Source organism: Halichoerus grypus, chromosome 12 (assembly GCF_964656455.1).
Source record: "Halichoerus grypus chromosome 12, mHalGry1.hap1.1, whole genome shotgun sequence".
Taxonomy (NCBI): domain Eukaryota; kingdom Metazoa; phylum Chordata; class Mammalia; order Carnivora; family Phocidae; genus Halichoerus; species Halichoerus grypus.
The window spans coordinates 89,422,302-89,439,252 of NC_135723.1; the positions used below are offsets into that span (position 1 = coordinate 89,422,302).

The 16,951-nt window shown below is 43.6% G+C and overlaps 1 protein-coding gene across 1 annotated transcript in view; it reads right to left on the reverse strand.

Moving 5' to 3' along the window:
* Positions 1-16,951, reverse strand: part of MTPN (myotrophin) — an 80,530-nt gene that overhangs the window by 971 nt on the left and 62,608 nt on the right. The window contains exon 4 of the transcript XR_013442890.1: positions 2,300-4,165. The gene's annotated coding sequence lies outside the window, so the exon portion shown is untranslated. The remainder of the gene's footprint in view (positions 1-2,299; positions 4,166-16,951) is intronic.

The following is a 16,951-nucleotide window of genomic DNA, read 5'->3' on the forward strand; positions in this document are numbered from 1 at the left end:
GCTGTGTTTGAGATGCCTATAAAAATTCTAAATGGAAGTATCGAGTAAGCATGGGAATATGCAAGTCTGGATGTCAGGTGAGAAGTTCTGGTATGCAGATATGAATGTGGGAGCCATCGGCATATAGATTTTATTTGAACCATGAGCCTGGACGATATGACAAGGGAGAGAGGGTAAATGGAAAAAGTGAGAGACTGTCTAAGGAGGAACTCTGGGCTTCTCCAACATTTACAGAAAAAAATCCAGATGAAAGGGGGCACTAGGGGTCACACTCCTCATGGGCCTGCAAAGTATCATCTTGAGCTGAGGTGGTTATTGTTATTAGTCAGGCCAGGAGTAATGTTTTGGTTTCTTGTTGACTTAATATAGCTACAACTGCTAGAACTTCTGCTTGGTCACTGACTACTCGACCTTGCTCCTACTTGTCTCATGGCTGGAATGGGTCACGGACAGTAGACCGTGCTGGCCACACAGAGTCTTGGAGTCTGAGACCTGGCTTGGCCTTGCCAGAGAGTGTGCTAAGCACACTTAGCCTACGTAGTTATGAAGCTGCCCATCTCAGTCAGGGACCAGCAAGTCTTTATGTCTCTGGAGACCAGCCTCAGTGGTTGTGTTAACACAGAGGAAAACCACAAACGTTGCCTGAGGCCTGGAGAAGACCATGAAGCTGCCATTCACACATAGCCCAACCCTGAGGGGGTGGGGTGGGCGGGGTGGGGGGAGACTGCCTGCAGAGGCCACTCTGTTGTGAAATGGCAAATTAAGATGATTTAAGTAAACTTGGAGATGCAGGTGGGGGGTTGGTTAAAGCAAGACCTGGTTTGAGCTCACAGACGAGACCTGCCCTTTTGCAGGAAGGCCCCCTTTGGTTTCTGAGCTTTGAAGAGCAGAGACAGACAGGTTTTTAAAACCAAAACAGGGTTTAGTCTTCTTGTCTGATCTTAGCCATTGATCGTGATGGGGTCTCAAGGCCCTTCATGCTTTTCTCTACGGAGACACAGGCCACCTTCTCAGCTCTGAGACTTGCCAGCGAGTGGGACATGGCCTCTGTGTGTCCTTGCAGTGCAGTATTTCCAAGATGAGATGCTGGTGGAATGGTTGGGGGTGTGGGGGTGTAGGAGGTGCACCGAGGTAGCATTATAGAAGGTTGACTCATACGTTTCAAATCTCCTTCAATCCTTTTGATTACATCAAAAGACCTATCAGGCGGTGTAGGTCTTTAACAATCCTCTTACCCTTGCTAATCTTCCTTTCTCAAGCAGAGAAGGGCATGAGGCTGAGCCCTCGGAAACCAATGGGAACCAGTCAGAACTTGAAATCATTGCTTTGATTGAATTTATTTCCATATTTACTTTTTATTCATCACAAGTGATAGCCGGTTTTCCATAACAAATTCCATAAATTTTTAAGTAAAAAAAAAAATGACACCATTTAAGAAAAAAAAATAATAATAAAAAAATAGTAGAAGTCATTGTGGTTAAGGCAAAAGTCATGAAGATAGTACGTGAATTTTTGAAGTCTGGGGAAAATGCTGCCACAGTGAAATCTCATGTCTGGGTGTGTGGACTACAAGTGCACTTAATGATAGAGATTTCTAGGTCAGAAATCTTTGTTCCTAAGCATTTTGAAGACATTACTCCATTGTCTTCTGGCTTCCCAAGTGCTGGAAAGAAGTCAGAAGTCACCTTGACTTTAGACCCTTTATGCATGATTTTGTTTTTCTCTCTCTGGAAGCTTCTAGGGTCTTCTGTTAGTCCTCAGAGCTCCGAAGTTCCATGATGATGTATGTTGGCATGGGCCAGTTTTCATCCTGTGTGCTGGACACATGGTGGGCCTTTTCTTATGTGTATTAGCTCTGGGATATTTCCTTCTTTTTTTTTTTTAAATTGAGATATATTTGACATACCACATTGTGTAAGTTTAAGGTGTACAACAGATTGATTTGATACATTTATATTGCAGTATGATTGCCATTGTAATGTTAGTGAACATCTCTGTGATGTCACATAATGATCACTTCTTCCACTGGGAACAATTAAGATCTAATCTTATAGCAAATTCAGTGATTATAATACAGTTGTGTTGTCTATAATCACTGTACTGTGTACCAGGTCTCCAGGACTTAATTATTTATTAGTTGCTGGTCTGTACCCTTGAACATCGCTCCCATTCTCCCACCCCTCAGTCCCTGGGAACCACCATTTTACTCTGCTTTTACAATTGGTTTGTTTGGTTTTTTGTTTTTTAAAGATTCCACATATAAGTGATACCATGCAGTATTTGTCTTTCTCTAACTTACCTCACTTAGCATAATGTCCTCAAGGCTCATCCACGTTGTCCCACATGGCAGCATTTCCTTCTCTCAAGGCTGAGTAGTGTTCCACTGTGTATATGTACCACCTCTTCTTTAGCCAATCGTCCGTTGACAGACACATAGGTGGTTTCCATATCTTGGCTGCTGTGAATAGCGCTGTGGTGGGCATGGGAGCCCATATGTCTCTCGGTCCCCTGTTTTCATCTCCTTTGGAGATAGACCCAGCAGCAGGATTGCTGGACAGTATGGTAGTTCTAGTTTTGATTTTAGAGGAGATTCCATGCTTTTCTCCATAGTGGCTGAATCAGTTTTCAATCCCACCAATAGTGTGCAAGGACTTGGGGAACTCATTCCTGAGTATAATAATAATTTTGTTATTTTCTCTTATGTTATTATTATTTTATCATTATTTTTGCTTTACAATTTTATTATTTTCTGTTTTCTCTCTCATCTATAGAGCTTTTATTAGTTCAGGCGCTAGCTGTCCTCTTCAGATGCCTCTCTATTCCTCCTCTTTGTCTTCATTTCTGTTTCCTGAGTGATTTCTGATTCCCTCAACTCTTTTTTTTCCTCAACTCTTAACACATGTATTTATTGAGATTTTTATTTCTAGATCTCAGACATTTATTTACAAAGAACTTTTCTGGTTCTCTGAAAGTTTTATTTTTAAAGCATACTCTTCTTATTTTCTAGATGCTGTATCTCCTTTTCATCTTTCTTAGGATACACATTATTTTTTTGTTTTGTTTTGTTTTGCATTGTTTTCTTCTCTCTGTATAGTCTTTGTTTCCTCTAAGTTGAAAAACAAACATTTTTTTTCCTGTTCGTGTTCTGTCTTTCATCCTAAATGCTTGTCCTCTAATAGTTGGGGGATCCCTGGTTTGTCACTTTATGATGACAAGGAATTAAAAAGTGATGAGAATAGAGAATACCCAAAAGAATTGAGGAGAGGGACTCAGATACTTGCGCTGTCAGTATTCACAGCAGCATTATTCATAGTGGCCCAAAATGTGGAAACGACCTCAGTGTCTGTCAGCAGAAGCGTGGATAAACAAAATGACATCTAAACATACAAGGGAATATTAGCCAGCTATAAAAGGAGTGAAATTCTGATAACATGCTACCATGTGATTGAATCTTGAAAGTATTATACTAAGTGACATGAGCCAAACACAAAAGAACTAATATTGCATGATTCCACTTACCTGAAATATCTAGAGTAGGGCCAATTCATGGAGACAGAAAGTTGAATGGAGGTTACCAGGGGCTGGAGGGAGGTAGACTGGGAGTTATTGCTTAATGGGTACAGAGTTTCTGTTTGGGGTGATGAAAAGTTGTGGAACTAGATGGTGGTGGTGCTTGCACAACATGGTGAATGTACTTAATGCCACTGAACTGTGAAATTAAAAATGGTCGAGATGGCATGTTTTATGAGACACGTATTTTACCACAATAGGGAAAAAAGTGATTGGCAGCCTTGAGCCCATTGGTAGGGCTTATGGACTGTGAGCGTCCCTGTAAGGAGTCTGGCTGGGCCAGATCCTGGGGGACCCTGGATTTCAGAATCCTGAGATCCCGCAGTGAAGTCTCTCTGAAGGTCTTACCTGAAGCATACAAACCTGGCTGCCAGTTTGACAGTAAGTCAGGGAAGAAGGTTGGGAGGGGAGATTGTCGCTATTCAGGATAAGTTCCCACTGAGTCTGCTCTTTTTATTAGGATGGTTAAAAACTTCAGCCATGGGGCACCTGGATGCTCAGTGGGTTGGGCCTACGACTCTTGATCTTGGCTCAGGTCTTGACCTCAGGGTCGTGGATTTGAGTCTCGTGTTGGGCTCTGTGCTAGGTGTGCAGCCTACTTAAAACAAAACAAAACAAAACAAAACAACAAGATTCAGCCATGTCTGGTGTGCACTGGACCAGAGACCCCTACCTTACTCTCCAGCAAATGCACAGAGGGGCTGTCATTGGGTTGTGCTGAGGGAAGGCACCCTGAGGTCTAAGTGCTTCCTACACTCATTTCCAGCCAGTCTTCCTATTTTTAGACCTTTCACCATCCTTGCTTCCAGAGCTTCCTGGTTCCTAAAATGGCCAAATCTTTTGGGAGTCCTGAAGGGAAAAAATAGGCTGCCTCTCAGTTTTCTTCACTACAGCTTAGGAATTAGATTTTGTGGATTTATATCTTTTTTTTTTTTTAAATCTGTTGTTTTAATGAGACTTAATTTCTTTAACCCATGGCTTATTTATGAGCACATTAATTTAAAACAAATTTCAAGTATCTTCTTTTTTTTTTAAGATTTTATTTATTTATTTGTCGGCAGGGGGGAGCAGCAGACAGAGGGAGAAGCAGGCTCCCCGCTGAACTCAGAGTCGGATCTGGGGCTGGATCTCACGACGCTGAGATCATGACCTGAGCCAAAATCAAGAGTCAGATGCTTAACTGGCTGAGCCACCCATGTGCCCCAGAGCCCTAGATATTTTAGAGAACTTTTTTTTTTAACTGAAGTATAATTAACATATAGTATTATATTATTTTCACGTGTATAGTATAATGATTGAACAATTATATACATTTCTCGGTGCTCATCACATTAAGTGTACTCTTGATCCCCTTTGTCTATTGTGATCTACTAGATATTCAACTTTTGTTGTGTTGACCCTTGTGTAATTGACTCTTTGAAGTAGGCAAGATGGGATTATTATCCCCATATTATCGGCAGGTAAGCAGGGGCCCAGGGAATTGTAAAGACTTGCCTGAAGTCCCGCAGTAAGGCTAGAGCAGAATTAAGGAATGGGAAGGGAAGTGGAGCCCGCTGGTTTAGAGCATGGACTCCAGTCCGGATGCTTGGCTTGTGTCTAAGCCTCTTCTTTAATAGCCATCTGCAAACTTGTACTAGCTCCTACCTACTAGGGTTGTTGTTGGGAACTTTACATACATGACATGTGGTAAACACCCGATGACAGCTGATCACTATTATTATTATTATTATTTCTATTTTTATCTTTTATCCAGGGTTCACAGTGCATCTTGTAGAGAGGAGTCAACTATGTTAAAGAGTACATCTTTAGAAACCTTTGTAGCTACACCTCGGCCCAGCAATTTATATTCTATTCTGGCCACTGTGCATAGGAGAGCTTATGGCCAGAAAGACCACAATCTAAGTATAGAAAAGCTTTCTGGATGTAATCCACAGGAGGCATCGAAGTCGATTCAGCAAACTCTTTCTGGTGAGCCTACTATGTGTTAGCACTCCATTCTTATCTAAGAGTTATGTTCTATCTTCTGGGCTTACTGATGTCTTAAACAAGGTAGGTACTCAGAAAAAAAAAAAAAAAGCCTTTGCAAAATGAATGAGAACAAAAATGCTTAGAACCACAAAGCTGAAAGATGGCCGGGAGAGTGGGAGGGGGGTGAGGGGTTGGCCATCCACTTTATTGTGGATAGTCCTAAATAAAAGGAATTATCTGGGTTGTGCAGGCTGTCAGGTGCTAATCCCTACAATAATCAGCCTCGGGGCTCTCAGAGCCACAGAATCAACTAGCTGGGAGGGTGAGCAGCCAGTGGTCGTCGTCCACTGGGCTGTTTGTGTGGAAACAGAGTCCTCTCTTTCTCTTTTGTGGACACACACAGCTGACAGTCTTAAAATAAAGGTTCATGATCGGTCTCTGAGCTGGACACCTGGAAGTAGGCCAGCCCCCATCTCTCTTATTGCAGATTCCATGTTCCACATCTGCCTCCATGAAACCGGCTTTTAAAAATCTGTCTTTCACTTTGGATCTTCCTGTTTCCTGCTCTCTGTCACTTCTGGGAGGGTGGTGGGGAAATTGTGCAGTTATCTGCGTTGTCTCCCCAACCCTTCCCCCCACAAAAAAGAGAAGACGCTCGAGGGTCTATTCTCTACTCCAACCACATTGCGAGGGGTGTGATTTGAAGGGACATTTAAAAAAAACTTTTTATTTTGAAATAATTTTAGAGTAAAGTTGTAAAAACAGCACAGAGCATTTCAGTGTACCCTTCACCCAGCTGCCGTAATGTTAACATTTTATATCACCATTGCACAATGATCAAAACCAAGAAATTAACGTTGATACAATAATAGTAACTAAACTGGAGACTTTATTCAGATTTAATCCATTTCCCCATTCATGTCCTTTTTCTGTCACAGGATTCAATCCCAGATCCCATGTTGCATTGAATTGTCATGTCTCTTAATATCCTTCAACCTATGAGAGTTCGTTCGTCTGTCTTTCATGACCTTGACACTTTTGAAGAGTACTTACAAGTGGATTCATGGATGATTTGGGTTTGTCTAATGTATTTTCATGATTAGATTGTGGTTCTCAAGGTTCTCAAGTGCTATGAATTGTTCTCCCTTCCTAATTCATATGCTGAAACCCTAAACCCCAATGTACTTGGAGATAGGGCCTTTAAAGAGGTAGTTAAGTTTAAATGAGGTCCTAGGTGTGGGGTCCTGATCTGATATCAGGGGTACAGGATATCAGTAGTTCTTATTACTGGTGCTTTTTCCTCTGTCATTCAGTTAAGGTATGTCTGAAGGGATTAAATGTAAAGTTATTGTGTTTCCTTTTACAATTAATACGTATCTTGGGAAAGGTGCTTTTAGATCATATATAAATACTCCACTTTTCCTCAAACTCTCGACCACTAATTTTAGCAGCCATTGGTGGATTGTTTTTCCCACAGGAATTGTTATTGTGGAGTTCTAATGGTGATTTTATATTTCCTTCTTTCCTTCTACGCTTATTAAATTTTATTTTTGTAAGGACGAGCTATGCCTTATTGCTAAGTGTACTTATTTGTTCAATTATTTTTAAATGTCAGAATAGACTCATGCATGTTTACTTTATTCTATGGATTGCAGTTAAATATTATTTTTTTTATTGCTCAACTTCTTCCAGCTTTGGTCATTGGGAACTCTTTGGTTGGCTTCTATGCTCCTTCAGGAAGCCCTCATCCTTTGTGAGTACTTCCTTACTTTCTGGCATCACAAGATGCCCCAGGATCACCTAGTGTTTTTCTTGCCCAGACCTGGAATCAACTACTTCTTCAAGGAGCCCTGTTTCCTTTTGTTGGAGAATGGTATTTAGAAACCAAGATCTGGGTGGTGGGTGTGCTTGTTACTACTGGGGTGCCAATAATAAAGGGACATTTTTCCTTCCATAGTTTTCTCTGCTCCCATTTGCCATAGTGCCTGGAGTTTCGAGACTTCTAGAAAACTGCATGATTGAAAATAAGTCATCCTGCTACACTTCAGCTACCTTAGAGAGAGACAGTTGGGCCTGGAAGGTTGTTCAGTGCTCAGTTAAAATGCAAACATTTCTGGATTGTAAGACGATTTGATGATGTAACATGAACCTTGATCAAAGCAGACTCCTTGTGAAGGAGGCCCAGGACTAGCCCATGGCTGAGGACAGCCATGACACCTCTGACAGGGAGGGAAATTGAAGAGAAGGTGGGTGTTCACCTACAGCTGTTACAGCTCACTCCGACACATCCCCAAGGCCAGATCTATCCTGCATTTCACATTTTTACATTTCCTAGACAGGGAGTGGGACTCCTTCACTCTGTTTTAGGAATGTACACAGTATTTTGAGTATTTGGGGTCACAAAGTTGCTGAGAACTGGCAAAAATACCTACGGAATAAGTTCAATAACTCATTTCAAGCCACCATAAGCCTAGATATCCACTTTCTAAATGTGTTCCCTCGCAAAATTCTGTCCCTTATTTGCCCTCCTCATATAATTCTGATTCTTTAATTGATCTTGTCTCCTTTCTTCACTCAAAAGTACATTTGATCAATGATAAGCTTTTCTGATAATCTACACTTCCTTTGTTCTTAGTGTTAGCATGGTATAGTTTTCTCCATCCATTTATTTTTAATCTATGTGGGTCTTTATAGTTAAAGTGGATTTCATGAAGACAACATATAGTTGGATCTTGTTTTTTGATCTACTCGGACAATCTCTGCCCTTTAATCAATGCATTTGGACTACTGACATTCAAAGTGATCACTGATATATCTGGGTTAATACCTAACATATTCATTATGGTTTTCTGTTCTTTGTTATTATTTTTGTCTTCCACTCTTTTCTGCTTTGTGTAGTTTTAAATGAGCATTTTATATGACCCCAGTTTCTCTCCTTTCTTAGCATATCAGTTATACTTTCTCTTTTTGAACTTTTTAGTGGTTGCCCTAGAGTTTATAATATACATTTACAACTAATCCAAATCCACTTTCAAATAGCACTATGCCAATTCATGGGTAGTATGAGCAACTTATGATAACAAAATAACCCTAATTGTTTCCTCCTATCATTGCTATCATACATAAGCATACACAAATAAATACAAGATACATACATAAGTATAAAAAGACATACGCATATAAGATATACATAACTTACATACATAAGTATACCTAATTGAATATATTGTTGCTATTATTATGAACAAACTTATCTGTTGGATCAATTAAGAATAAAACAGTGAAAGTTATTATTTTGCCTTCACTTATTCCTTCTTTAATGCTCTTTTCCTTATGTAGATACAAGTTTCCGACCTATATTATTTTCCTTCTTCCTAAAGAATTTCTTTCAACATTTCTTGCAAGGCAGATCTACTGGCAACAAATTCCCTCAATTTTTTTTTTTTTAAGATTTTATTTATTTATTTGAGAGAGAGAGAGAGAATGAGCAATGGGGAGGGGCAGAGGGAGGGGGAGAGGGAAGCAGACTCCCTGCTGAGCAGGATAACTGACACAGGGCTTGATCCCAAGACCCAGAGATTATGACCTGAGCCAAGGGCAGACGCTTAATCGACTGAACCACCCAGGCGCCCCAACAAATTCCCTCAATTTTTGTTTGTTTGAGAGATTCTATTTCTCCTTCAGTTTTGAAGGATAATTTCTTGGGGTACAGAATTCTAGTTTGGTGTTTTTTTTTTTCTCTCTCAATATTTTAAATATCTCACTTCACTCTCTTCTTGCTTGCATGGTTTCTGAGAAGAAATCAGATGTTATTCTTATCTTTGTTCCTTTGTAGGTAAGGTGTTTCTTTTCCTCTGGCCTTTTTCCAAAATTTTTCTTTATGGTTCATTTCCTGTAATTTAAAAATGATATGCCCAGCTGTACTTTTTTGGTGGCATTTATCCCATGTGATCTCTGAGTTTCCTGGATCTGCGACTTGGTATTTAATATTAATTTGGGAAAATAGTCATTGTTTCAAATATTTCTTCTCTTCCTCTTTTTCTTCTTCTGATATCCATATTATGCATATATTATACCTTTTGCAGTTGTTCCGTAGACTTGGATATTCTGCTTCCCCCACCCGCCCTGGTCTTTGTTCTCCTTTTTATGGTCTTTGAGGATTATACTGATATATCCTCTAGATCAGAGATTCTTTCCTCAGCCACATCCAATCTGCTAATGAACCCATCAAAGCCATTCTTCATTTCTGTTACAGTGTTTTTTAAGCTAGCATTTTTTTTTCCGTTCTTAGGATATTCATCTCTCTATTTACATTGCCCATTGATTCCTGCATGCTGTCTACTTTATCCCTTAGAGCCCTTAGCATATATTTTTAAAAAGATTTATTTATTTATTAGAGAGCACGTGCCTGTGTGCGAGTGGGGCGGGGTGCAGAGGTAGAGAGAGAGAGAGAGAGAGAAGCAGACTCCCTGCTGAGCATGAAGCCTGACTTGGGGCTCAATCCTACAACCCTGAGATCATGACCTGAGCTGAAATTAAGAGTCGGATGCTTAACCGACTGAGCCACCCAGGTGCCCCTAGAGCCCTTAGCATATTAGTCATAGTTGTTTAAATTCTCAACTGATAATTCCAACATCCCTGTCTGGTTCTGGTTCTGATGTTGGCTCTCTTTCAATTGTGTTTTTACCTTTTGGTGTGCCTTGTAATTTTCTCTTGATAGCTGGACATAATGTATCAGGTAAGAGGGACTGCTGTAAATAGGTCTTTGGTAATGTGTTGGTGAGGTGTGGGGAGGGGGGTGTGTTGTATAGTTTCAGGCTTTTAGTGAGTCTGCCTTGCCACTGTGAGCTTCACAGGTGTTTCTTAGTTTTTTCTCTTCCCTTAGGTGGGACGAGATGGCTAGAGCCAGCTGGAGTTGGGTATTTCCCTACCCCAGGTCAATTAGGCTCTGAAATTCCCCACCAGCTTAGCCTCTGGTTAACTGGTTTCAGCTGAGGGCAGGCCTTGTTGAGAACAGCATGCTCTGGTGTATTGAAAAATGGTTCCTCCCCCCTACCCTTGTTGGAAGCTCGAGGGAGTTTTTCCTCACTTACTTACTGTGGGAATCTGGTCGAGCCCCTAGAGGTAAATCTCCCAGTATTTGGGGGGTTTCCCATGATTGGATTCCGCCTGGAGTTTTTAACTCTCAGATTTGTCCACACTGAGCCCCCAGCAGTTTGTCCATTACCGTTCAGGGTTTCCTGCCCCACACGGGTTCCCACGGAGGTTCCTGCTCTGGTAAGTCATGACTCTCTGTGTCCGTCTGTCTTCTCCAGGCTCGGCGGCAGTGGTTTGCCCCGTGTTCTCATGTCTCTAACCAATCCAAGAAGAATTGTTGGTTTTTTAGTCTGTTCAGCTTTTTCCTTGTTGCCGGGACAGAGTGGGGACTCCCAAGCTCCTTTCATGTGGAACTGGAAACTGAACGCCCCCTTCTTTCTTTGGCTTCTAATTACCTTCCGAGTTTGGACCCTACCCCTCCCACCCCCCCCACCACTATGACTCTCATCCCCATCCAGACCTTTTAAACATCCAGCGGATGGCCAGGGGCTTTGTATTTTGAGGGACAACATCTAGGCCACGGGAATAACTATCAGAGAGGTTAATTCAAATGTTTTGGGAAATGTGGGTAGAAGAGGTGGGGGGTGGAAGCTCAGAAGAGGGTGGGGGGGGTGGGGGCAATGACAGGCGGTGTCAGAACAACAGTAACCTTCCTCTGGGCTCGGCCCTGGCCAGAGTCACCCGCTGGCCCCTGCAGGCTCTCTGGGTCTGGTGTTTTGGGGATCTGAATGACTGACCAGCTGAGCTGATGGCTTCTCCATTGCCAAGCCTTGGGCTCTTTGAAAAGCCCGGAGCACGGCTCTGTGACCTGCAGACTTATGACAGCATTAGTCTGTCTCTGTCGGAAGGAGTTGGCACCTTGGATTATCAGGTATCTCTGTAAATAGGAGAAGACAGGAGCACTAGGCATTTGTGGCAAATCACGTCTTGGAAAACTGTCAGGATTCTCAGCATTGACAACATCCTGGGGAAAGGAGACCAGCCAGCGATCATTTATTTATGCTTTCAAAGGGCTCTGGAAACATAGGTAACAATGGGCTGGGAGAAGAAGCCCTGTCATGTATTAATAAATAGTAAGCCTGATAATTGGGAGGAAGGCTGCCCTCCCTGATGGGTCATGGGGACTAATAAGGCTTCCTGGGGCTCCAGGCTGGGGCTCTTTTAATGACCTATTAGTGAGGTTACCAGAGAGAGAGAGAGAATGGCATTTCCTTCCCTCTCCAGCCACTTTTGTCTGAAGAACTTCAAGGTATTTCATTAGTGAGTCCTTTAAAAGAAGGCGGATGCTGTTCTACCTGGGATGGACCCGGAATAGATCTACCTGAGGCTTGATCTTTAAAATGGATTAAGTAAAAAAAATTCTTGAAAGTCTATGAAATGTCAGACACTGGGCTAGGCACTGGGGACACAAAAAGCAAAACAGTGGTCCCTGGCTTGTAGCTTACGGCCTGCCCAATATCCCAGGTCAAGGATAAAGCATGTGCCAAGGTGACTAGATCAGTTAATCTACCAGTCCTTCTAGAGTATTTGTGTGCTCAGGGGAGATTCAAAAGAAAATAAGTCCTTGCCCATTTCTCAAGGGGCTATGGACTGGTAGGGAAGGCAGAAATAAACACACTTGGTGGAGGGAAAGGATATTTTAGTGGAAACGGGTAGCAAGACTTTGAAGATGGGAGTGGTCGGCATAGGTTGTAGTTCAGAGAAGTCAGGAAGAAATGGTGGGAGGTACATTTTTAAAGGGAGGATGGGCTGGGCAGGTGCAGGCCTCAGGAGCCTGGCCAAAGAACAGAACTAGAAATAATGAGGGAACAGGAAGCCATGAAGGGAAGGTTTTTAGAAGGGAAGGAGGGTTGTGTTCGTTTCCCAGGGCTAACAGAGTACCACACACTAGATCCCTTAATGGACATTTATTGTCTCAGGGGTCTGGAGATAGAGGTCAGAAATCAAGGTATCTGTGGGGCCACGAGCTCTCTGAGACTCTCAGTAGAACCCTCCTTGCCTCTTCTGAGCTTCAGGTGGTGGCCATCTGTCCTTGGCGCTCTGTGGCTTGGTGCTGTGTCACTCCAATCTCTGTCCTCACAGTCTCTAGGGACACCAGCTGTATTACATCAAGGGCCCATTTTTACTCCAGTATGACCTCATCTGAACTAATTGCATCTGCAATCCTATTTCCAAAGAAAGTCACAATCTGAGGTACTGGGGGTTAGGACTTCAAGATCTCTTTTTTGGGACATGATTCAACTCGTAACAGGGGGCAGTAGTGTGAATGGAGGGTCCAGCTTGGCCACGGAAGGTTTTTTAATAGAAGAAATGACAGTAGGAGAGGATGAAACCGTGTGTAATCCAGCCAGTTTGGGTTTCAAATCTCCATGATTAAAAGAATGATGTTGTGGCATATGTTCAGTTAATTGATTATAATACACTTTATATTTGGAAGGAAAGAAATGTTTTCTTTGTGGATGTGGGTGGGCAGTGAAGCTGGTGAGTTTAGTTTTGGATGCAGAAGGTAGTTGGAGAGAAGGACCCAGAGTTTGAATGAGGTTTCAGGACAGGTGTGGATTTGGCAGTCATTCCCCTGGGGCTGGGTGGTGGGGGTCCTGGTGCCCTGGACTTAACTGCTTGTACGCCTGACCTGGCTTTTGTTCTTGTTTTGATGTTGAGCATCTGTGTTAGAAACTCTTCTGGTTGTATGCAACTCCTTTGGTAACAAATGAACCCCAGGTGCCTTGTGTTGATGGTGTGGTGGGCTTTTTGGAATGATTCCTCAAATAGGAGATAAATGTGGCTTAGGAGTCAGGATGCAGAAGGACTATATCAGGTTGGGCTAAAACTCTTATTTCCACGGTATTCTTGTTCATGCCTCCATACTCCTGGAAGCCTCACTGTTGGGACTGGAAACAGGATGTTTTCAGATCTCCTAAAACCCGGCACAACTGCTTTCTCAGAATATTGTCTTTAAACACCTTGAATCATTTCATGACCCTTTTGTATTGCAAAATTGGTGTTGTATCTGTGCTCTCCATGCTTTTCTTCTTGCCTGATCACCCATCGATGTTTTTGACTTCATTGGTCATTGGTTTAAATCTGGCTCACCGTGCTGCTGCATTAGTTGGGGGAGGCTTGGGTGGTCTTAACTGAATCTTATTAGACCGATTAAGCATTGGGGGAGGAAGCAGAGTGAGCAATGAGGACCTTTTAATTCAATTTTCATTGGACGGATTTACTTATGGATACAAGGGACTAGGTGATTGGTGTCAGAAGTGTTTCTGGATCCTGGGAAACAATTTCAGCTCAGCCAAATGCGAGCACAAGAAACCTGGACAAGTTCATGTAGAGTACAAGTTTATCTGAAGGCTCAGGACTGCTGTCTTTCACTGAGTGCAGGCAAGAACATAATGCAATGAGAAAGAAGGAAGTGCTACTCTGCAGTGGTCAGGTTGGGTTCAACCTCATGCAGCCCATCAACCTATATTTGGAACCTGCTTCCCCACCTTCCCCTTTGACATAATTAGCCCACAGGCTTATGAAAGCATCTATTTCTTCTTAGCAAAGAGAGGACAACTTCAAAGAGAGGGACGCCAAAAGTAGAGATGCAAGTTTTGGCAGAAAACATTGTCAAGTTGATTCATGACATGACACAACTCTAACATAATTCTTTCTTAACATATGTCAGGAAGCACAAGGCAATCTTTAACCCAAATAAATAATGGTGGCAAGAGAAAAAAAAAATAGATCCTTTCCCTTTGTTCAACACTCCATAATTTAGCAAGCATATTAAATCATGTATTTGATACTCAGGAGTGAGTATCTCAAGAAGTGGGATTTACTCAAATGAAAGTTCTGGGCTAGAGGTATTAGATTTAATCAGGAAGATGCCCTTTAAAGACTTACCCTTTGCATAGTCTGAAATGAGCGAGTTTAAACGTTTAAAAGATAATCCACCGGGTCACACAACCAAAACATTTGTGTTGGGTCTGGTTATCCTCAGAGAAGGATTCCTGTATTTCCCTCTGCACCATGAAACCACAGTGATACCTCTGAGCGAACGGTTCATTTGCTTGGGGCAACTGGGTGCCTGATGTCCAGGTTTCAATTGGGGTTTTTATTATTATCATTATGAAAAGAATTGCTAATAACGACACAGAACAAGATTTAAACTCCTAGCTACTGAATGGAGATGATCTATAGGATTATGTAATGGCATACTCAGGAAAAAAAGAGGGAGTAAGAAAAAGATGAAAAGCAAATCTCCAGTGCTTCTCTGCTTAGTGTGAGGAGTAGATATTAGAAACCCATCCTCCTTGGGGTGATAAAGCCTAGGGACCATGTTCCTATTTTGGGGGAAGCATTAGCTCCCTACAGAGAAAGCTGGGCTTCTGTCTCCTGTGTGGTCCCATTAGGATGATCTAGAGCGCTCTGGGGAGGCGGGGGGGAGTTGCTGCTGGCTCTAGTGAATGTTCCTAGTGCAGAGATGGCATTGGAGCATCGCTCCCCCGTCCCTGCAGGGTCATTAGCGGGGACCAGGCGAGTCCCCTGGAGCGCCTGCTCAGCACCTACTCTGTTCTCCATGGTGCTGGTCCCCGCTTCCGCCCCCGTGCCTTAGCCTGCCTCAGCGTCACACAAGACCATAGAGTGAAAAGTGGAAAAAGTCTAACCACGTGGAGCTTTGCTGACCTGAAGCTAAAACACTTCATTCAAATGCACCAACACCGGGAGGGGCACAGACCTGAGCAAGACACAGGTGCTTGCCCCCCAGGAGCAAGGAGGCCCCCTCCCATCTCTGCGGCCCCCCCCCCCCTCCGCCATGGGCTCTCAGCCAGCTTGCTTCTTTCCTTCCAGCACACATCAGGACATGTCATGATTTTATTAGGGGTAGACCTTGTGTTCTTGTTACTGTTGTTTTGTTTTTCTACCCCCCCCCCGCCCCCGCCCCGGGCTGTAAGCCGTAGCTGGGCAAGAGTCCTGTCCGTAGGGTTCACGGATGCGTCTGCAGGGCCCACAATGGTACCGGGCAGCTTTAGGCTGGAAATACGTGTTGACGGAATGAATGAGCTCACAGTTTGGAGAACTATCCTTACTACCTCCCTTCCTAAAATGCATTCTGAGCTGAAATGGCCCCACTTCTGTAGTGGACGTTTTTGGTCTCCTTTGTTAGTTACGTCCCACGTGACCTTGTCCCTCCTGCTCCTGACCTGCAGCTTTCTCCTCCCTTCTTGTGTCTGCATCAGAGGCATTTTTAGCTTCTAGAGTTCTCAGAGGCAGTGCATGGAGGCTGGCATGGGTCTCAAGAGGGCTGCTTTGACAGGATTCCCCAGGTCTGGGTTGAGAGCGTGCTTGCAAGAAGTGAAAGTCTGAAGTGTGAGAGGCTCCTGCCCCGGGTGCAGGCATCAGCAGCCCCCTCTGCCCTCCCCCTCCCCCCTCTCTGGCCGGCAGTGAGGGCCCTCCTGGCTTTCAGCTGGGGCAGCAAGCCGGCGCCGGCTCACCCTGCAGTTTGCGTGGGAATCTCCGGTGAGGGTCTTCGCCCCTGTGGCTCCCCTTTGTTCTGCACTGCCCTGTTTTTCCAGCTCCCCCCTCCCCCCCGCACACGGCTTGAACCACAGCTTCCTTTGCCTTGCAGCCCCTGATTTGGCACAGGTATCTGGCTCCTACCATAAATCCCCCCCCCCCCCCCCCCCCCCCCCCCCCCCGCTAGCCTTCGACTCTCCCGGAGGCACAAAGAAACCCCTGCAGGGCTGTGAGAGATTCCTCTTCTGTCTAGGAAGACAGAAGGGGATAAGGGTTCTGTAGAAACAGGGGAGTTTATTATTTACAGCACCTAACCTTTCCTAACCAGAAAGGCCAAGATTTTTGCCTTTTAATCTATTCTCCTTCCTTTCAAGGGGTTGAAAGAAAAGGCAATCCTGGGTCCTTAATGGTATTTGGTATTTCCTGCGTGTGGTAGGTGTATGATCACTTTCCCTTTGATATTCAGACATATTTTCTCATCCCCAGGTGAGGCCACTGGTCCTGATGCCCTTCAGCTAGGGTGTCGTGGCTGCTATCTGTTCTGCATAAAAAAAAAAACAGCACCCAGAACCTAGTGGCTTAAAACCACCACTGTTCACAGTTTTGCAGTTTGGACTGGGTTTAGCTGGTGGTGTTTTGCTGGTCTCACCTGGTGTCACTCATATGCCTGGAAGTGGGCAGCCCAAGATGGCCTCCGTCACATGTGTGGCGGTTAGCTGGAGCTGTAGGGTGGGATACATCTGTTCTCCACGTGGCCCCTCCTGAAGAGTAATCTTTCTCATGCTGAGATCCAAACCCCAATGAGGAGGTA